The sequence below is a fragment of the Cetorhinus maximus genome, chromosome 16 (assembly GCF_964194155.1).
Source record: "Cetorhinus maximus chromosome 16, sCetMax3.hap1.1, whole genome shotgun sequence".
Taxonomy (NCBI): Eukaryota; Metazoa; Chordata; class Chondrichthyes; order Lamniformes; family Cetorhinidae; genus Cetorhinus; species Cetorhinus maximus.
The window spans coordinates 101007072-101028807 of record NC_135894.1 but is presented as its reverse complement, the minus strand read 5'-3'; the positions used below and the strand labels follow the sequence as shown (position 1 = coordinate 101028807).

At 48.8% G+C, this 21736-nt stretch overlaps 1 protein-coding gene across 3 annotated transcripts in view; it reads left to right on the top strand.

Annotated features, from left to right (window-relative positions):
* Positions 1-776: 776 nt before the first annotated feature.
* robo1 (roundabout, axon guidance receptor, homolog 1 (Drosophila)) overlaps positions 777-21736 on the top strand; it is a 663637-nt gene continuing 642677 nt past the window's right edge. For all 3 annotated transcript variants that reach the window (XM_078560414.1, XM_078560413.1, XM_078560412.1), the window contains exon 1: positions 777-791. The gene's annotated coding sequence lies outside the window, so the exon portion shown is untranslated. The remainder of the gene's footprint in view (positions 792-21736) is intronic.

Genomic DNA, 21736 nt, shown 5'->3' with positions numbered 1-21736 from the left:
TTCCACACCCACAACCAGTATCGTCTAGAAGGACAAGGGCAGCAGATAGATGGGAACACCACCACCTGGAAGTTCACCTCCAATCACTCACCGTCCTGACTTGGAAATATATCGCCGTCCCTTCACTGTCACTGGGTCAAAATCCTGGAACTCCCTCCCTAACAGCACTGTGGGTGTACCTACACCACAGGGACTGCAGCGGCTCAAGAAGGCAGCTCACCACCACCTTCTCAAGGGCAACTAGGGATGGGCAATAAATGCTGGTCTAGCCAGAGAAGCCCACATCCCATGAACGCATAAGTAATTTTTAAAATTAATGCTTCGACCTTTCTGCACTGAGGGGAGCCTATTTTTTTTTTATTATGAAAGATCCCGAGGTGATTTCTGAGAGATGAGTTGTGCAGAGTGGAGGAGGAGGTGGGGAAGGTTCTCTTTAGGACCCTGCAGGGACTCCCAGCTGCTGTGCGCAATCTCTGGGAAGAGTGCGGGAGCGGGTTGATGTGTCAGGCTCGGTGCTGCAATTGACCGGGAGCTGCTGTGTCTGACAGCCCCCTTCTCCTGGCACTGAGGGCTCCATTTCCACCCCCACCCCCTCCCCAATACTCCATGCCAGCCTCCTCTCCACCCTCCCGGTGCAGAGATCCCGCTGTCTGCTTCTTGGGTGCAGAGATCGCGGCTTTATCGCAACATGCTGCATAAAAGTTACAGACCGGAGCTTTAAACAACCACCCAGAGCCACTCGGGTGACTGCAATGGACCAGGTCGCAACTGTCTGAACTGACGCCGATTTGGTAAGTGCCTACCTGTAAATTTAGTTTTTTTTTGGATGTGTCCAAGGTGAGCATTGTTCCCTGGGTTCATTTGAAAAGTGTCTTGTGTGTGTCTCTGTGTGTGTGTCTGTGTGTGTGTATGTCTGTGTCTGTGTGTGTGTGTCTGTGTCTGTCTCTGTGTGTGTCTGTGTGTGTGTGTGTGTGTCTCTGTGTGTGTGTCTGTGTGTGTGTATGTCTGTGTCTGTGTGTGTGTCTGTGTCTGTCTCTGTGTGTGTCTGTGTGTGTGTGTGTCTGTCTCTGTGTGTGTCTGTGTGTGTGTCTGTGTCTGTGTGTGTGGGTGTGTGTGTATGTCTGTGTCTGTGTGTGTGGGTGTGTGTGTATGTCTGTGTCTGTGTGTGTGGGTGTGTGTGTATGTCTGTGTCTGTGTGTGGGGGTGTGTGTGTATGTCTGTGTCTCTGTGTGTATGTCTGTGTCTGTGTGTGTGGGTGTGTGTGTGTCTGTGTCTGTCTCTGTGTGTGTGTGTGTGTGTCTGTGTCTGTCTCTGTGTGTGTCTCTGTGTGTCTGTGTGTGTGTCTCTGTGTGTCTGTGTCTGTGTCTGTGTGTGTGTCTCTGTGTGTGTCTGTGGGTGTGTGTGTGGGTGTGTCTGTCTGTGTGTGTGTGTGTTTCTCTGTGTGTGGGTGTGTGTGTGTGTGGGTGTCTCTGTGTGTGTGTGTATGTGGGTGGGTGTCTGTGTCTGTGCGTGTGTGCCGTGCATTCCTGAACTCGTGTTGCAAGGGCTGCCTCAGTAATTCACAGGTGCCCTTCCCGAGCCGGCAGGATTTCTGGTGCTCAATCCACGTCTCTCCACATCCGAGAGTTTGTAAAAAAAACCCCACAGATTTAAGCACTGTCAACAGGAGAGTGCGATCTTCCAACGGGGCCAAAACAGTCTTAAAACTGCATTGCCCCCCAAAAAAGACATTGTCCATAAATCTGTCTGACAACAGTAATATGCTTCTTAAAAGTCTGATTAGATGGTTTGTGTAGCTATGGGGCTATTTATCTGGATCAGTGCAGGAACTGAATGTGATTTTTTTTTACACGGTGGGAGTCAGGAATGTTTATCAATGATATCTATACTTCCATCCCCTCCCCCCTCTATATTCCAGGTATAACTGCAAATCTCTGGGCGGGTGTTCGGGAAAATCTGCCGGGGTTTATTCCAGAGTTTATGAATTAGACTGCTTATATATGGAAAAACATTGAATTGCTTCTGCCTGTTTAAAACCTGTTAATTGTGAAACACGTTTGTTAAACCAAAAGGATGTGTGTGTGTGTGTGTGTGTGAGCTGCATAATTTATAAACTAAATTCTTCTGGGACCACCGCTAGTCTGGTCCTGGTCTGCTTGTTACTTGATCTGTCTCATTCTTCAGGTACCCAGTCCCTCTATAAACCATGCACAGACTGGTGAAATGCAGGCTCTGTTGCAGCAAGTACATTAACAACACTTCTCTTAGACTTGTTTCATTTGCATTCTGCTTTTGGATTTTTAAGTCCCTGTTGTGGGCTCCCAAGAAAGTTGATATCTGGCCACATCCAGTGATTATTGTGTCGGAATGAAAAGAGGAAATGAACACTGAGCTGCGGATCTGCGGGGAAAATGAATCACTAGGTCACTGAGTTAAGGAGGGCAGTTTAGGAGGAGGTTAACCCAGAGAAAGGCAGAGACTGAGAGAGTGTTGGGAAGACTGTGTGTGTGTGTGTGTGTGTGATTGTGCTGGGAGAGAGTGTGTGTGTATGCCTGTGTGTGTGTGGGTGTCTGTCTGTGTATTTGTGTGTGTCTGTGCATGTGTGTGCACTTGTGTGTTACTATATGTGTCTGTGTGTGTGTGGGTGTGTATGTTTGTGCCTGCCTGCGTGCTCGTGTGTGTTTGTGTGTCTGTGTGCTTGTGTTTGTGTGTGTTTGTGCATGTGTGTTTGTGCGTGTGTGTTTGTGCCTGTCTGCGTGCTCGTGTGTGTGTGTTTGTGTGTCTGTGTGCTTGTGTTCATGTGTGTTTGTGCGTGTGTGTTTGCTTGTGACTGTGTGCCTGTGTTTTTGTGTGTTTGTATGTCTGTGTTCGTGTGTGTTTGTGTTTGTTTGTCTCTGTCTCTGTGTTTTCATGTGTGTGTGTGTCTGTGTGTGTGTGTGCAGAGGGAGTATATTAGGCAGAGAGCACTTATCCAGCCACATTGCCCAGACACTGCTGGTGAAGAGGGGAATTTATAACTTGCCAGCTTTACTGATGAAATACTACACATAGAGATATCATTGGGGAGTGTAAATGTACAGAGGCTCAATCCAACATGAACCCCGTGAGGGAAGGAGAAATATTTGGAGTGATACCCTGCGCAGAGTCTGATTCACTCACCAGCTCACTATACGCTGCACTGTTTATTAATCAGCATTTCATCTGTCTCCATCCATCAGTCTGATATCCACCCAATCCTGTCTAATTATGGATTTTTTAGCTGCACCAGATTTTCCAATTTTTCTACATTCCTTAACAATTAATTTTCATATTTGGTGTATCGAATGAGTTTATTAATCATAATTGTGCATAGTGCAGTGGAGCCAGATGTTAAAATGTTGCAGCATTACCAGTCGGAGATGGAATTTTCACTATTCACTGCTCTGTGTTAATGGCTATTTATTAATATTGATGGGGATTATTCATCATTCTGCTTATTGATATCAATTCTAATATCTTGTTGGATTTATTTTACATTAATGAATATTTTTGCTAATGCTTATTATTCACTGTTGGGTGGAGTGAGTTTGTGTCACTGCTAATGGTTTGGGAATGTACTGTAGGAGCTGTGAGGGTGAGACCTGGGACCACAGTAGGGCTGGGTACAGAGAGGTGCTGAGAGTTGTTGGGGGTGCGGGGGATGAGGGGGAGGTGTAGTGTGAAGGAGAGAATGTGTCCAGTATTAAGGGAGGAAAAGAGACTGCAGGACTGGAGGGTCAGAGAAAGACGGAAGGAAAAAGGGTATAAGAAAGAAATAGACAGAGGCAAGCTGGAACTGGCTGGGGTGATGGGTGTGAAGCAAGGGAGGACGGGGAGAAAAAGTGATCTGGGCTGTGAGTGGGAGAATGTGTTTATTGAGACTGCAACTGGGCTGCTAACTCTGGACAGTCAGCGAGGTGAGTGGTGCACAGATGGAGTCACGGGTCAGCGAACGGAATCATTGGTTGTGGGTGGGGTCAGCAGATACAGGGAGTGGTTAGCTGGCGGAGGGTAGTGGATGGAATCAGTGTCAATGTGTGGTCAGTAATGCGTGGATTGACCATTGGTCAGCCATTGGTCAGGGGTCATTGGCTATAGATGGAATCAGTGGCCCCCAGGGACAAAGGTTGGCAAGTGAATGTCAATGGTCAGTATAGAGTTTGTGGTCATCGTTTAGGGTGAGATGGGCTTTGGGGTTTGGCTGGACAATGCAGTCAGTGGTCACTGCAGAACGCTATTAGAGTGTAGACTGAATCAAGGGAAACAGTTGAAGGAAACATCATTGCAACTTTTTAAAAACTGCAGAAAGTCATTCAAGGTATGGATGATGTAGGGCTATGGGGAGAGAGTGGGGCAGTGGGGTTAGTTTGGGATTGATACAGGGCCATTTCCATTGCTGTGAACATATGTATTACGAGCAGGAGTAGGCCACTTGGCCCCTTGAGCTTGACCCGCCATTTAATAAGATCATGGCTGATCTGATTGTGGCCTCAACACCACATTTCCACCTACCCCTGATGACCTTTGACCCCCTTGTTAGTCAAGAATCTATCTACCTCTGCCTTAAGAATACTCATTGACCCTGCCTCCATCGCACCCTGGGAAAGAGAGTTCCAAAGACTCACGACCATCTGAGAGAAAAAAATTCTCCTTATCTCTGTCTTAAATGGGAGAAGCCTTACTTGTAAACTGTGTTCCCTGATTCTAGTCTCTCCAATAAGGAGAAACATCCTCTCAGCATCCGCCTTCTCAAGTCTCCCCAGGATCTTATATCTTTCAATAAGATCACCTCTCATTCTTCTAAACTCCAGGCCCAGCCTGTCCAACCTTTCATTGTAAAGTAACCCCACCCCAGCCATCGCAGATATCAGCTGGGTATGTGCTGAATGACCTACTCATTTCTGTGCTGCAGCATCTCACCAAATTGGAGTTAAATTGAGAGATACACCTGCACCCTGACCTCCTTCAGTCATTCTGCTGAGGATAACGCTGATTATTTTTGCTGTTTAGTTGAAACCAGCTGCATTAGAAAAGTGGTTCATTAACTCAGTGGGTTTGAAAACTATCTGTGAAAGAATGAAAGGTGCAAATTGATGTGATCATTTCATCACATCTCAGAGACACACCAAAACACTTCACATCCAATGAGTTATTATGAAGAGTGACACTGACTCACAGTCCAACAAAAGCACCTTTTTAAAATTCTCATCCTTCTTCTCAAATCCCTCCACGGCCTCGCCCCTCACTATCTCTGTAACCTCCTCCTGCTACAGCCCTTCGAGGTGTCTGTGCTCCTCCAATTCTGGCCTCGTGCATCCCTGATTTTAGTCACTCCACCATTGGTGGCCGTGCCTCCAGTTGCCAAGGCCCTAAGCTCTGGAATTCCCTCCCTAAACCTCTCCGCCTGCCTCCCCCTCTCTCCTTCTTTAAGAAGTTTCTTTAAACCTATCTCTTTGGCCAAGCAATTGATCACCTGCTCTAACGTCTCCTGATGTGGCTCAGTGTCAAATTTCTATCTGGTAATGCTCCTGTGAAGCACTCTGGGACATTTTACTATGTCAAAGGTGATATATAAATGCAAGTTTGAAAATATGAAAAATTCCTCACCATGTCATTGTTGGAACCCTTGTTGTTCTTGTTGCATTACTGGGGGTGCACATTTTAGCTTGTGGTTTTACCTGATGCTGTCGTGATTGAGCTTAATGCATTTGTATAGTGGTGGAGTCCTCGAGTATGTCTAAGCTGTAAGTGACTTCATTGTCTTCTGTGGGTCCTCTCATGACTGGAGAGTCCTTTGTGAGATTGGCATGGATGCCCACAGAGCTGGCTGTTCATGTTGTCGTAGTTGGTGCTTGGGGGAACTTCTGTAGCTGCACCACCTCTGGCCTTCCTCTGGGTACGTTGGAGGTTGTGAGTTTGGTGTGGATGGCCCCCGAATTATGCTGAACTGAATTTCAGTCTCAGCCTCCACATGGGCCAGTAGGTTGCAGTGTTTTTTCAAAAGAGGTTGTCTGCAATGCAGAAGTTTGTAAGGCTGTTGTTTAAGGTGTCCTTGTATCTTTGTATTGAGCACCTCGATGTTGTTTGCCCTGAGACAGTTGATCTGCCTGGGGATTTTGCAGTCATCCAGGCAGGAGACATGTTCTATCCATTGAAGCTGAATTTTCAGGAGGGTGGTCTCCAGGCTCTTGAGCCCAGCACGATGAAAGGCCTCGATGTTTGTGACTTTGCCCAGAGTAGAATGGAGAGGGGGCCTCACAGCTCCAGGGACCCGGCTTCCATCCTGACCTCGGGCACCTGGTCTGTGTGGGGTTTGCACGTTCCCCCTGTGTCTGCTTGGGTTTCCTCCAGGTGCTCCAAAGACATGCTGGTTAGGTGGATTGGCTACAGTGAATTGCCCCTCAATGTGTGTGAGTGTGTGCCCTGTGATGGACTGGCATCCCATCCTGAGTGTACTCTGCCTAGTGCCCATTGCCTGTTGGGATAGGCTCTGACTCCCTGCAACCCTGAATTGGATCAAGTGGTTCTGGAAAAGTGAGTGAGTGAGGGTGGAGAGGTTCCAGCTCCCAGCCGCGGCTTCGTGCTGCTCCCAACGAGACCAACAACAAAGGTCTTGGAGATGGGGGGGGCGCGGTCAACAACCTTTCCAGGGTTGGCTGGGACTCTCCAGGATCTGAAGCTGGATCTTCAGGACACTGCAGTGAGCAAGAACCCAGGAGGACAAGTCATATGGAGGGTTAAAAAAAATAGGGTGGCCGTTTCTCATTTTCCTGACATACTTTCGCTTATTAATTCAAAAATTGGAGAGAGGGAGAGGGGCGGGAAGGGCTGTTTGACTAATATTCAAGCCGTCCAATCAGAGGCTGAAGGGGGGAGGGGGGGCAAGTTTTACCCAGGACTGGGGAGGGGTTAAAAGAGGAAAAAAATGCCATTTCCAACCCACCAACCTCTGCATTTAACTTGTGCGCATTAGGCTGTAAGCCCCTCAGGAGAGGCTGGCTGCTTATTAACACATGCTAATTGCTCAATTGCAGTGATATTTCAACACAGTTTAAAATTTAACATCGCATCCACTGTTCCCGAGGTGTCTGGAACTCAGCAGTGAAAGTGAGGCAAGAACACAGCAACAGATCAGGAGGCTGATTCAATCTCATGGAAATACTGCAATAAACACTCAACCCTCACTGCTCCTTTCTTACCTAGTGCGTTTGATCATGATACCTTTGCAGAGAGCTTACCTCCTGCATTTTGGGGGTTTTCTGAATAATGACAGGATGTGCGGTGGCCTGGCCGCCTGAGATTGAATCACAAATAAGAAACAGTTTGATCTACATCATCATCATCATCATCAACGGCGGCAACAGCAGCAGAGAGGGCAGGGGGAGTGGCCGAGGGGGGCATGAGGGGACTCAAAGCAGAGATGGTGGGGTTGGGGGGGGTGCGGGGAAGAGGCATGGAGGACAGGGAGAGGGGCCGAGGGGGGCAAGAGGGGACTCAAGGCAGAGATGGTGGGGGTAGGGTGGGGGGGAGAGGCACGGAGGGCAGGGGGAGGGGTAGGGTGGGCAGTGTGGGGAATTCGGGAGGGTAGGGTGAGGCAGTGGAGAGGGCCGGGGGAGGTCCAGGGAGGGCAGGGCGGGAGAGTGGAGAGGGCAGGGGGAACAGCACCAGAAAGGAGGGAGCATTAAAGAGAGAGTGAGGGAGGAACATTTCTCAGGAGGCACAGGGTGAGCAGTCCTCGATTGGTCAGAACAGCTGTGCTTCAGGATGCTCAGTTTCCTTTCTACTCATTTACGGGATGTGGGCTTCGCTGGCTGGACCAGCATTTATTGACCATCCCTAATTGCCCTTGAGAAGGTGGTGGTGAGCTGCCTTCTTAAACCGCTGCAGCCCCTAGGGTGTAGGCTTGGAGGGGAACTTCCAGCTGGTGGTGTCCCCATCTATCTGCTGCCCTTGTCCTTCTAGGCGGTAGTGGTCGTGGGTTTGGAAGGTGCTGTCGAAGGAGCTTTGGTGAGTTCCTGCATACTGACAGATAACTGCAACTCCCTGGAAGAATAGCTGAATGCCTGATGGAATTGGCTGTACCAGTGATTGCCAAAGGAACTACCGCTGTCTATTCTCTGGATTCTCCCAGGACTTCTGCCAGAAACATCCAGAACTCTCCATCAGCAACCCATAATTGTAAAGACAGGTGACTGATGTGATATCTGCCAGGGCTGATATTTATACCAGCCTCACATGTGACGAAGCCAATCAGAAAGAGCGGGCACTCAGCGTTTGTAGGGTTGCCTGGGTCCCCTCAGATCCAGGGAGTCATCGACTGAACAGACATGGCAATTAAAACACCTCCTGCTCACCCAGGGGCATTCATCAATCACGAGGACTTCCACTCCATCAGTGTACAATGTACAACCACTAAAAAGATATTTCTTCAGCTGGGCACAGGATTCCCAGACAGTTGCCAGATGCTTTCGTCCTGCACCATCCACTCTCGCTGATCTCAAAGAGGCTTGAGGCTAGGAGACTGGAGGCACACACTTCAAACTTGGCTCAATGCACTAGGCGGAAAGTCGACCAGTGGAGCCACGTCTGGAATGCTCTTCATGAGAGTGTGTCAGAGGCAGAGCATTCCAGATTCAATTGAGGTATTCGGAAGGGAATTAGACTGTTATTTGAAGAGGAAGAATGTGCAGCGTTATGAGGAGAAGGCAGGAGAAGGGCACTGAGTGAATTGCTCATTCAGGAAGCTGGTGCAGACACGATGGGCTGAATGGCCCCCTTCTGCGCTGTAACAATTCTCCAATTCTGTAAGGGACAGCGAGAGAGACAGGGAGGGAGAGACAGATCATGGGGAGGCTGTGAGAGAGAAAGAGGTGGGCGTGAAAGAGCCAGATGGAGGAGAGGGAGAGAGAGATGGGGAGGGGGAGAGAGAGAGATGGGGCAAGGAGGTGAGGGAGAGAGAGATGGGTGGGGAGGGACAGTAAAATGGAGAATAGAGAGAGAGAAAGAGAGAGAGAGAGAGACAAAGAGGGGGAGAGAGGTGGAGGGGAAGGGGGAGATGGGGTGGGAGGAGAGAGAGTTGGGAGAGAGAAATGGGGCAGGTGCAGAGGTACAGACAGAGTGGAGGTGAACAAGGAGGCAGTGACAAAGAGACAGGGTAAGGAATAAAGAGAGAAATGAGAAAGAAAGATAAATGAAGAGTGAATAAAAGAAAAGAAAATTGATAGAGAGTGATAGAGTGAGAGGGAGAGGGGAAGAGAGAGTGAGAATGAGGGAGACAGAGGGATAGAGTGAGAGGGAGAGAGATGAATGTTTGTTACTCAGTGCTGCTATCCTGCTGCTCTTTAGCTTGGAGCAGCTCCAATTCTGACTATTAAACAGGATGTGGTTAAACAGGACACTGTTAAATGGGATGAAATTAAATGGGACCCTATTAAATGGGTTGCTGTTAAAAAGGATGCGGTTAAAGAGGATGCTGTTTAACGGGACGTTGCTAAAGAGAACGCTGTTTGCCAGGACGCAGTTAAATGGGACAGGACGCTGTTTGACAGGACGCTATTAGAAAGGAAACTGTTAAATGGGACGCCGTTAAACAGGATGTGGTTAAACGGGATGCTGTTAAATGGGACACTGTTAAACAGGACATTTTTAAACAGGACACTGTTAAACAGGACGCTATTAGGCAGGATGCTGTTAAACAGGACGCAGTTAAATGGGATGCTTTTAAACGGGACGCTATTAAACAGGATGCTGTTAAACAGGATGCTGTTAAACAAGATGCTGTTAAATGGGTCCCGGTCAAACAGGACACTATTAGACAGGATGCGGTTAAAAGTGCCAGTCTTCAGCGAATTTGATTCACTTTACATGATATCAAGAAACGGCTGTTGGCACTGGATACTGCAAAGGCTATGGGTCCTGACAATATTCTGGCAATAGTACTGAAGGCTTGTGCTCCAGAACTTGTCGCACCCCTAGCCAAGCTGTTCCAGTACAGCTACAACACTGGCATCTACCCAGCTATGTGGAAAATTGCCCAGGTATGTCCTGTACACAAAAAACCGACAAATCCAACCCGGCCAATTACCTCCCCATCAGTCTACTCTCGATCATCAGTAAAGTAATGGAAGGTGCTGTTAACAGTACTATCAAGTGGAACTTGCTCAGCAATAACCTGCTCGCTGATGCTCAGTTTGACTTCTACCAGGGACACTCAGTTCTTGACATCATTACAGTCTTGGTCCTAACATGGACAAAAGAGCTGGACTCAAGAAGTGAGGTGAGAGTGACTGCCCTTGACATCAAGGCAGCATTTGACTGAGTGTGGCATCAAGGAGCCCTAAAGAATTGGAGTCAATGGGAATCGGGGGCTAAGCTCTCCGCTGGCTGGAGTCATACCTAGCACAAAGGAAGATGGTTGTGGTTGTTGGAGATCAGCCACCTTGGCCCAAGGACATCACCGCAGAGGTTCCTCAGGGTAGTGTCCTAGGCCCCATCATCTTCAGCTGCTTCATCAATGACCTTCCTTCCATCATAAGGTCAGAAGTGGGGATGTTCGCTGATGATTGCACAATGTTCAGCACCATTCGTGACTCCTCAGATACTGAAGCAGTCCATGTCCAAATGCAACAAGACCTGGACAGTATCCAGGTTTGGGCTGACAAGTGGCAAGTAACATCCGTGCCACACAAGTGCCAGGTAATGACCATCTCCATCAATAGAGAATATAACCATTGTCCCTTGATCTTCAATGGCATTGCCATCACTGAATCCCTCACTATCAACATCCTGGGGATCACCATTGACCAGAAACTGAACTGGACCGGCCATATAAATACTGTGGCTACAAGAGAAGATCAGGGGCTCTGAATTCTGAAGAGAGTAACTCACCATCTGACTCCCCAAACCTGTCCACCATCTACAAGGCACAGGAACATGATAGAATTCTCTCCACTTGCCTGGATGAATGCAACTCCAACAAAACTCAAGAAGCTTAACGGCATCTAGGACAAAGCAGTCCACTTTATTGGCACCCCATTCACCACCTTAAACATTCACTCCCTCCACCACTGACACACAATAGCAGCAGTGTGTACTTTCTACAAGATGCACTGCAGCAACTCACCAAGGCTCCTTCGATAGCACCTTCCACAACCTCTACCATCTAGAAGGACAAGGGCAGCAGATGCATGGGAACACCACCACCTGGAAGTTCCCCTTCAAGCCACTCATCATCCTGACTTGGAAATATATCGCTGTTCCTTCACTGTCTCTGGGTCAAAATCCTGGAACTCCCTCCCTAACAGCACTGTGGGTGTACCACAGGGATTGCAGCGGTTCAAGAAGGCAGCTCACCACCACCTTCTCAAGGGAAATTATGGATGGGCAATAAATGCTGGCCCAGCCAGCGAAGCCCACGTCCCGTGAACGAACATTAAAAAAAAGCAGGACACTGTTAAACAGGACCCTGTTAGACACGACACTGTCTGCAATACAGCTCCAGACTCTGAATCCCATCTATTCTCCCTTGGCAGATTTCTGCCCTAGTAATTCAGCCGTGAAGTAATCTGGGACCCTGCTTTTCAATTAGTGTTTTGGTGAAGTGAAATCCCATTTCAGTGATAAGCCTCAATTTGGGATGGGAGCTGAATGATTCTTTTTAACCCAGTGTATAGACCGCTCCCCCCCACCCCTGCTCCCTGAGATATCAGCATCTTCTCATTTCATGCCACAATGGCAGCCCACTTTCAGATAGCGATGGGGCCATTTAAGGATCAGCAGGATTTATTCATTAATCCTCCGGCTTTCACATGGCTTACAATTCTTATTGACAAAGGGCCATATTTTATTCTTTCTGTGGGAATAAAATTGCTTTAAATGTCATCTCCTCCCTCCTAGAGGGATTTTCCCAGAGGAGTGAGCCTGTGCAATGTGCTGTCTGCTGCTATGTTGGGTGCAGATGCTCTGACTTCAAAGCAGAGCTTCAGCAGTTTCTGACGAAAGCAGAGCTTGTGTCTGACACAGGCTAAGTGTCTTTATAGATAACACTTGTGAGGGAGGAGGATCCCGTGGAAACACAAACTCCAGTGTAGACCCCATGGCCTGTCTTGTGTGTAACTCACTGTTTGCGCAATCTGTTCATTCATTTGATCTTGGAATGTGGGCGTTGCTGGCAAGTCCCAGACTTTGTTGCTCACCCATAATTGAGAGGGTAACAAAGGATTTGCATTGGAACAGCACCATTCATGACCTCAGAAGCCCTTTACAACCACTTTTTAAAATTCATTTATGGGATGTGGGCGTCGCTGGCTGGGCCAGCATTTATTGCCCATCCCTAATTGCCCCTTGAGAAAGTGGTGGTGAGCTGCCTTGTTGAACCGCTGCACTCCATGTGGTGTAGGTACACCCGCAGCGCTGTTAGGGAGGGAGTTCCAGGATTTTGACCCAGCGACAGTGAAGGAATGGCGATCGTTTGTAGGTGTGACCAGGTAAGGATGGCAGATTTCCCTTCCTAAAAGACATGAGTGAACCAGATGGGCTTTTGCGATAACCCAATCATTTCAAGAATGAATTAACGAAGCTTACACTTAATGCCAGATTTATTAACTGGCGCGGTTAAAACCCCACTGCCACAATGTGATTTGAACCAGTGTCTCCCGAGGATTAGTTCAGGCCTCTGGATTATCAGGAATATTACCACTAGGATACCATCTCTTGGGTTTGGTTATCTGATGGGTTCAGAGAGAGGAAGTTTCCAGATGTTTCTCCCTGTTTGCCCTTGTTTTTTTAAAAATCTATTTAGTCTCCTAGGAGCTGACATCACTGCAGATGGATGGGGAGGGAGCGTCTCGGTCAAGATGATCCAGCCATCATGACTGTGGGTCATGCTTAATAAAAAGCTGGCCTTTTCACCCCACCCTGATTGTATAGGCAACACTTCCCTCTTTCAGGAAATAGATGTAGTTTAAATAAGTTATAGGTGTACTTGGGTGTGTTAGGAATAAGATATATCTTTAAGTTTCAGTTTAATTTGTATTTCTGTATTTGTGGGTTAAAAGGATGAAACCTGAGTTTTAGTTTCACTAAGATGCCTGCATTTTGATGAGGTTTGATGACTCTTGAAGGGGAGTTAAAGCTAACATGGTGGGAAAAAAACTGTGCTGTTGGCCAGCAACAGTGGTCCAGAGAGAAAGTTAAGTGAAGCACGAAGAGCAGAGAAAGGCTCCAAGGGAGAAGCTGCAGGGTGAGGATTTAAAGCAATAGAGGTTTGTGAGAAGCCAGAAGATCCAAGGAGACAGCCGAAGGTCTGTAACTGTTTATCATGGGCATGTGAAGCAGTGATGTTCTGTTGGTAGCTGAGCATTTAAGACAGAGTGCACGAAAGGAAGCTTGAGTGCACTTGGCGATCCAGGAGAGAGGAAGGAGAGTTTGAAACCCTGGAGTTGGACCCTCGTGGAAGGCATCTGAGAGAAAACATTGTTTTGAAGAAGATTCCAAAGTGGCTTCTTCGAGAGTGGAGATTGGAAACCTTCGTGTGAAAGACGGAGTTCAGTGAGACTGGTTAGCTCATGGTGTGACAAGCATCAGGGAGGAGTTGATGAGGGATCCATAGCATCTGATTGAGGTGGCATCTGTCACTTGGTTTCAGAGTGAGGCGTGTCTGACCACAGGGCGTTTATTGGTTTACATGGACTGTTTACTTACTGTGAACATTAGAGTATCAGATAGCTTTTACAACTTGTGTTATCAATACGAATATGTATATATCTGTAAAGGTATAGTTGTGGAGGTGAAGGAGTATTGTATTATAGTTCATCTTTTCTTGTTGAATAAATGTTTTATTCTTTTGTTAAAAGTACATTAGCTGACTCCTGTGACTCTGTTCAGTATCTAAACAAACAACTAAAAGTTAGGATCTATCAAGCCGGGTTCCACCCTGGGATCTGGCCTTTCCAGTGATAACCCCAGCTGGGATCATAACACCTCCATCACTGATGAGCGATTGCATGCAATTGAACCCACTGAGTGGAAGCATCAGGTTCCCAGTTTAATTGCCCCAAACCTGTAATAACACTGCCATCTCCCTCAAGCATGGCCTCCAATGATGAGGCTAAGGGAGTGGGAAATGAACAGAAGGCAAGAACAGAGGAGTGCAGAACTTTCAGAGGGTTGTGGGGTTGGAGGAGGTTATAGGGCGAGGGAAGTTTGTAGGGGCTGGAGGAGATTACTGAGAGAGGAGTGTTGTAGTGGCTGGAGGAGGTTACAGGGATAAGAAGGGTTATAGGGGCTGGAGGAGGTTACAGAGATAAGGAAGGTTGTAGTGGGTGGAGGAGGTTACAGAGATAAGGAGTGTTGTAGTGGCTGGAGGAGGTTACAGAGATAGGGAGGGGTGTAGGGGCTGGAGGAGGTTACAGAGATAGGGAGGGTTGTAGGAGCTGGAGGAGGTTACAGAGATAGGGAAGGTTGTAGGGGCTGGAGGAAGTTACAGAGATAAGGAGGGTTGTAGTGGGTGGAGGAGGTTACAGAGATAAGAAGTGTTGTAGTGGCTGGAGGAGGTTACAGAGATAGGGAGGGGTGTAGGGGCTGGAGGAGGTTACAGAGATAGGGAGGGTTGTAGGAGCTGGAGGAGGTTACAGAGACAGGGAGGGTTGTAGGGGCTGGAGGAGGTTACAGAGATAGGGAGGGGTGTAGGGGCTGAAGGAGGTTACAGAGATAAGGAGGGTTGTAGGGGGCTGGAGGAGGTAATGGAGAGAGGGAGCTGTTGTTGGGCTGGAGGAGATTACAGGGAGAGGGAGTGTTGTAGGGGCTGGAGGACTTTACAGAGGTAGGGAGTGTTGTAGGGGCTGGAGGATAACAGATGGGGAGTGTTGCAGGGGCTGGAGGAGATTACAGAGATAGGGAGGGTTGTACGGCCTGGAGGAGGTTATAGAGATAGGGAGGGGTGTAGGAGCTGCAGAGGTTATAGAGAGAGGGACGGGCATGTCCATGGAGGGATTTAAATACAGCAGTGAGAATTTTCGAATTGGAGGTGTAAGCCAGTGAGCACAGGACTTGGTGTGAGTTAAGACCTGGGCAATTCTGGATGGGCCAACAGAAAGAATTGCATTTCTAGATGACTTTGAGACATTGCAGAGAGATTAACAGACAATGAAGCGTAGTCACTGTCATAAATGTAGGAAATGCAACAGCCAATTTGTGCACAGTAAGCTCCCGCAAACAGCAAAGATGATCAGATAATCTGTTTTTAATGAACTTCGCTGAATCATAAATTTTGGCCCCAGGACACTAGGGAAAGGTCCCCTACTGTTCTTTGAAATAATGTCATGGGATCTTTTTCAGCCCCTTTGAGAGAGCAGACAGGGCTTCTGTTTAACGTCCAATTCAAAAGACGATCACTCCAACAGTGCAGCACCCCCTCAGGACAGCAACGGGGGTGGCCATCTGTATCGCTGGCTCAAGTCTCAGACGTGGGACTTGAACTCACGACCCTCTGCTTGTCAGGCGACGAGTCACAGTCTAACTTATTCATTAACCCTGTAGGGCTCAGAAAGAATGTGAAGGCAAGTATTGAGAGGAAAAGTGAGAAGGAGAAATGAAGACATTTTCGACCATCACGTGAGTCTTTGGGGGGCCCAAATGGTACATAAAGCGAGTGTTAACTCCTGTCGCATTATATTGTCGTGTTGTAATAACTTGAAGGAGGAGCTGGTTTAGTGCAGATAAACTTAACTTTTATCGAGGACGCATGTTACGATGCTTACACGCTTGTCGCCATCTTTCTACTGGAAGCCCCTCCCATGGCTGGTTGATTGACAGGAGCAAGGGACAAGGAATCCAATTACTACACATATCATGTGAGATAATCCAATCTTTGGCCTGAGCTCAGGGTTGGTGGTTTTGCCTTGAACGCTGTATTGTCCTGGTCGGGGAGAAATGACAGTGAGATTGAACCCCTGCAGAGAGCATTGAAAAGCCTCAAGACTGATGCTCAGTGTTCAGGGGTCTGGGTTACGAGGGGGGTATTCTGGATGGGTGAAATAACATGGGCTGAAAGGTCTTCTACTTCTGAAGCAAATTGTGACCTTCTGAACACACGTACGGTGTCCCTATCAATGGGCAGTGAGAGAACGCTCTCCTCCATATATTAATTTGTAAGAAATTAAAATCCACAAGTTGATTAACTTCTATTCTTCAGTCGAGGTCTCGGGGAAGCTCATTGTGATCTCTCCAGAGAGCTTTCTTTTCATCTGTAACGTAAATTATTTTAATTAAGCTTGTTAAAAGTAGGACGTGTAGCAACGTGTGAGAATTGGTTACAAAGCAGTAACCATCTCTGAGCCACTTGCTGATGTACACAGTCCAACAGAGCCAAGCTGAGAGAACTCCCTGAATGTAGAGGCAACGGCTGCCAGAGTTTGTCTACATAGAGCTGCCTGGGGCCCAGGGAGTTCCTTCCCTAAACCTCTCCACCCCCCCTCTCCCCCCTTCAGACGCTTTCTAAAACCAATCTCTGTACCCAAGCCCCTGGCCATCTGTCCTAATGTCACCTGATCTTACTCGATGTCACATTTTGATCATTCTCCTGTAAAGCTGCTATATAATTGCAAATTGTTGTCCAGTAAATCTATATAATTGCAGGTGGAGGGGGTGAGGGGGTGGGGGTGGGGGTGGGGGGGGGGGGGGGGTGCGTGAGGGTGGGGGCCATGAGTGTTAGGCGGTGCGAGGGTGGGGGGGTGTGAGGGCAGGGGGAGGTGTGAGGGTGAGGGTGTGTGAGGGTGGGGGGGAGGTGTGAGGGGGGGGAGGTGTGAGGGTGGGGGGAGGTGTGAGGGTGGGGGGATGTGAGGGTGGGGGGAGGTGTGAGGGTGTGTGAGGGTGTGTGAGGGTGGGGGGAGGTGTGAGGGTGGGGGGAGGTGTGAGGGTGGGGGGAGGGGTGGGGGTGGGGGTGTGAGGGTGGGGGAGGTGTGAGGGTGGGGGGAGGTGTGAGGAGGGAGGTGTGAGGGTGGGGGGAGGTGTGAGGGTGGGCTGTGAGGGTGGGGGGAGGTGTGAGGGTGGGGGGGTGTGAGGGTGGGGGGAGGTGTGAGGGTGGGGGGGTGGGCTGTGAGGGTGGGGTGTGTGAGGGTGGGGGGTGTGAGGGTGGGGGGTGTGAGGGTGAGGGTGTGTGAGGGTGGGGGGAGGTATGAGGGTGGGGGGGGTGTGAGGGTGGGGGCCATGAGTGTTAGGCGGTGCGAGGGTGGGGGGGTGTGAGGGCAGGGGGAGGTGTGAGGGTGGGGGTGGGGCTGTGAGGGTGGGGGGAGGTATGAGGTTGGGGGGAGGTATGATGGTGGGGGGGGTGTGAGGATGGGGGGAGGTGTGAGGGTGGGGGGAGGTGTGAGGGTGGGGGGAGGTGTGAGGGTGGGGGGAGGTGTGAGGGTGGGGGGAGGTGTGAGGGTGGGGGGCTGTGAGGGTGGGGGGGTGTGAGGGTGAGGGGGTGTGAGGGTGGGGGGAGGTGTGAGGGTGGGGGGGTGTGAGGGTGGGCTGGGAGGGTGGGGGGAGGTGTGAGGCTGGGGGGGAGGTGTGAGGATTGGGGGGTGGGCTGGGAGGGTGGGGGTGGTGGGCTGTGAGGGTGTGGGGGTTGGAGGGTGGGGGTGGTGCTGTGAGGGTGGGGTGGTGCTGGGCTGTGAGGGTGGGGGGTGTTGGGCTTTGAGGGTGGGGGGCGATGGGCTGTGAGGGTGGGGGGTGTGAGGGTGGGGCGAGGTGGGCTCTGAGGGTGGGGGGTGTGAGGGTGGGGGGAGGTGGTTTGTTGGGGTGGGGGTTGGGGGGTGGTGGGTGGGGGCTGGTGGGCTGTGAGGTTGGGGGGTGTTGGGCTGTGAGGGTGGGGGGTGTGAGGGTAGGGCGAGGTGGTTTGTTGGGGTGGGGGTTGGGGGGTGGTGGGCTGTGAGGTTGGGGGGTGTTGGGCTGTGAGGGTGGGGGGCGATGGGCTGTGAGGGTGGGGATGTGAGGGTGGGGGTGGTGTGAGGGTGGTGGGGTGTGAGGGTGGGGATGTGAGGGTGGGGGTGGTGTGAGGGTGGTGGGGTGTGAGGGTGGGGATGTGAGGGTGGGGGTGGTGTGAGGGTGGTGGGGTGTGAGGGTGGTGGGCTGTGACTGGGAGATTTAAGTTATGAACCGGTTTTATTTGTAGATAATTCCTGAGTTCTGAAATCAGAGTAAAATCCACATCCCATTTTTCAGCGTCTGAGGGGAAGCAAATTAACATTTTGCATGTTTACATAGAGAATAATACATACCCGGGAGTGAGTTACAGACTGGAATCTAATCGAGGGGTTCGGGGTGGTTTACATAGAGAATAACAGATACCCGGGAGTGAGTTACAGACTGGAATCTAATCGAGGGGTTCGGGGTGGTTTATATATAGAATAACAGAGACCCAGCAGTGAGTTACAGACTGGAATCTAATCGAGGGGTTCGGGGTGGTTTATATATAGAATAACAGATACCCGGGAGTGAGTTACAGACTGGAATCTAATCGAGGGGTTCGGGGTGGTTTACATAGAGAATAACAGAGACCCGGGAGTGAGTTACAGACTGGAATCTAATCGAGGGGTTCGGGGTGGTTTACATAGAGAATAACAGATACCCGGGAGTGAGTTACAGACTGGAATCTAATCGAGGGGTTCGGGGTGGTTTATATATAGAATAACAGATACCCGGGAGTGAGTTACAGACTGGAATCTAATCGAGGGGTTCGGGGTGGTTTATATATAGAATAACAGATACCCGGGAGTGAGTTACAGACTGGAATCTAATCGAGGGGTTCGGGGTGGTTTATATATAGAATAACAGATACCCGGGAGTGAGTTACAGACTGGAATCTAATCGAGGGGTTCGGGGGGTTTATATAGAGAATAACAGATACCCGGGAGTGAGTTACAGACTGGAATCTAATCGAGGGGTTCGGGGGGTTTACATAGAGAATAACAGATACCCGGGAGTGAGTTACAGACTGGAATCTAATCGAGGGGTTCTGGGTGGTTTATATATAGAATAACAGATACCCGGGAGTGAGTTACAGACTGGAATCTAATCGAGGGGTTTGGGGTGGTTTATATATAGAATAACAGATACCCGGGAGTGAGTTACAGACTGGAATCTAATCGAGGGGTTTGGGGTGGTTTATATATAGAATAACAGATACCCGGGAGTGAGTTACAGACTGGAATCTAATCGAGGGGTTCGGGGTGGTTTACATAGAGAATAACAGATACCCGGGAGTGAGTTACAGACTGGAATCTAATCGAGGGGTTCAGGGTGGTTTATATATAGAATAACAGATACCCGGGAGTGAGTTACAGATTGGAATCTAATCGAGGGGTTCTGGGTGGTTTACATAGAGAATAACAGATACCCGGGAGTGAGTTACAGACTGGAATCTAATCGAGGGGTTCTGGGTGGTTTACATAGAGAATAACAGATACCCGGGAGTGAGTTACAGACTGGAATCTAATCGAGGGGTTCTGGGTGGTTTACATAGAGAATAACAGATACCCGGGAGTGAGTTACAGACTGGAATCTAATCGAGGGGTTCTGGGTGGTTTACATAGAGAATAACAGATACCCGGGAGTGAGTTACAGACTGGAATCTAATCGAGGGGTTCGGGGTGGTTTATATATAGAATAACAGATACCCGGGAGTGAGTTACAGACTGGAATCTAATCGAGGGGCTCGGGGTGGTTTACATAGAGAATAACAGATACCCGGGAGTGAGTTACAGACTGGAATCTAATCGAGGGGTTCGGGGTGGTTTATATATAGAATAACAGATACCCGGGAGTGAGTTACAGACTGGAATCTAATCGAGGGGTTCGGGGTGGTTTACATAGAGAATAACAGATACCTGGGAGTGAGTTACAGACTGGAATCTAATCGAGGGGTTCGGGGTGGTTTATATATAGAATAACAGAGACCCAGCAGTGAGTTACAGACTGGAATCTAATCGAGGTGTTCGGGGTGGTTTATATATAGAATAACAGATACCCGGGAGTGAGTTACAGACTGGAATCTAATCGAGGGGTTTGGGATGGTTTATATATAGAATAACAGATACCCGGGAGTGAGTTACAGACTGGAATCTAATCGAGAGGTTCGGGGTGGTTTATATATAGAATAACAGATACCCGGGAGTGAGTTACAGACTGGAATCTAATCGAGGGGTTCGGGTGATTTATATATAGAATAACAGATACCCGGGAGTGAGTTACAGACTGGAATCTAATCGAGGGGTTTGGGGTGGTTTATATATAGAATAACAGATACCCGGGAGTGAGTTACAGACTGGAATCTAATCGAGGGGTTTGGGGTGGTTTATATATAGAATAACAGATACCCGGGAGTGAGTTACAGACTGGAATCTAATCGAGGGGTTCGGGTGGTTTATATATAGAATAACAGATACCCGGGAGTGAGTTACAGACTGGAATCTAATCGAGGGGTGCGGGGTGGTTTATATATAGAATAACAGATACCCGGGAGTGAGTTACAGACTGGAATCTAATCGAGGGGTTCGGGGTGGTTTATATATAGAATAACAGATACCCGGGAGTGAGTTACAGACTGGAATCTAATCGAGGGGTTTGGGGTGGTTTATATATAGAATAACAGATATCCGGGAGTGAGTTACAGACTGGAATCTAATCGAGGGGTTCGGGGTGGTTTATATATAGAATAACAGATACCCGGGAGTGAGTTACAGACTGGAATCTAATCGAGGGGTTCGGGGTGGTTTATATATAGAATAACAGAGACCCGGGAGTGAGTTACAGACTGGAATCTAATCGAGGGGTTCGGGGTGGTTTATGTATAGAATAACAGATACCCGGGAGTGAGTTACAGACTGGAATCTAATCGAGGGGTTTGGGGTGGTTTATATATAGAATAACAGATACCCGGGAGTGAGTTACAGACTGGAATCTAATCGAGGGGTTCTGGGTGGTTTACATAGAGAATAACAGATACCCGGGAGTGAGTTACAGACTGGAATCTAATCGAGGGGTTCGGGGGGGTTTATATATAGAATAACAGATACCTGGGAGTGAGTTACAGGCTGGAATCTAATCGAGGGGTTCGGGGTGGTTTACATAGAGAATAACAGATACCTGGGAGTGAGTTACAGGCTGGAATCTAATCGAGGGGTTCGGGGTGGTTTACATAGAGAATAACAGATACCTGGGAGTGAGTTACAGGCTGGAATCTAATCGAGGGGTTCGGGGTGGTTTACATAGAGAATAACAGATACCCGGGAGTGAGTTACAGACTGGAATCTAATCGGGGGGTTCTGGGTGGTTTATATATAGAATAACAGATACCCGGGAGTGAGTTACAGACTGGAATCTAATCGAGGGGTTCTGGGTGGTTTATATATAGAATAACAGATACCCGGGAGTGAGTTACAGACTGGAATCTAATCGAGGGGTTCTGGGTGGTTTATGTATAGAATAACAGATACCCGGGAGTGAGTTACAGACTGGAATCTAATCGAGGGGTTCTGGGTGGTTTATATATAGAATAACAGATACCCGGGAGTGAGTTACAGACTGGAATCTAATCGAGGGGTTCGGGGTGGTTTACATAGAGAATAACAGATACCCGGGAGTGAGTTACAGACTGGAATCTAATCGAGGGGTTCGGGGTGGTTTATATATAGAATAACAGATACCTGGGAGTGAGTTACAGGCTGGAATCTAATCG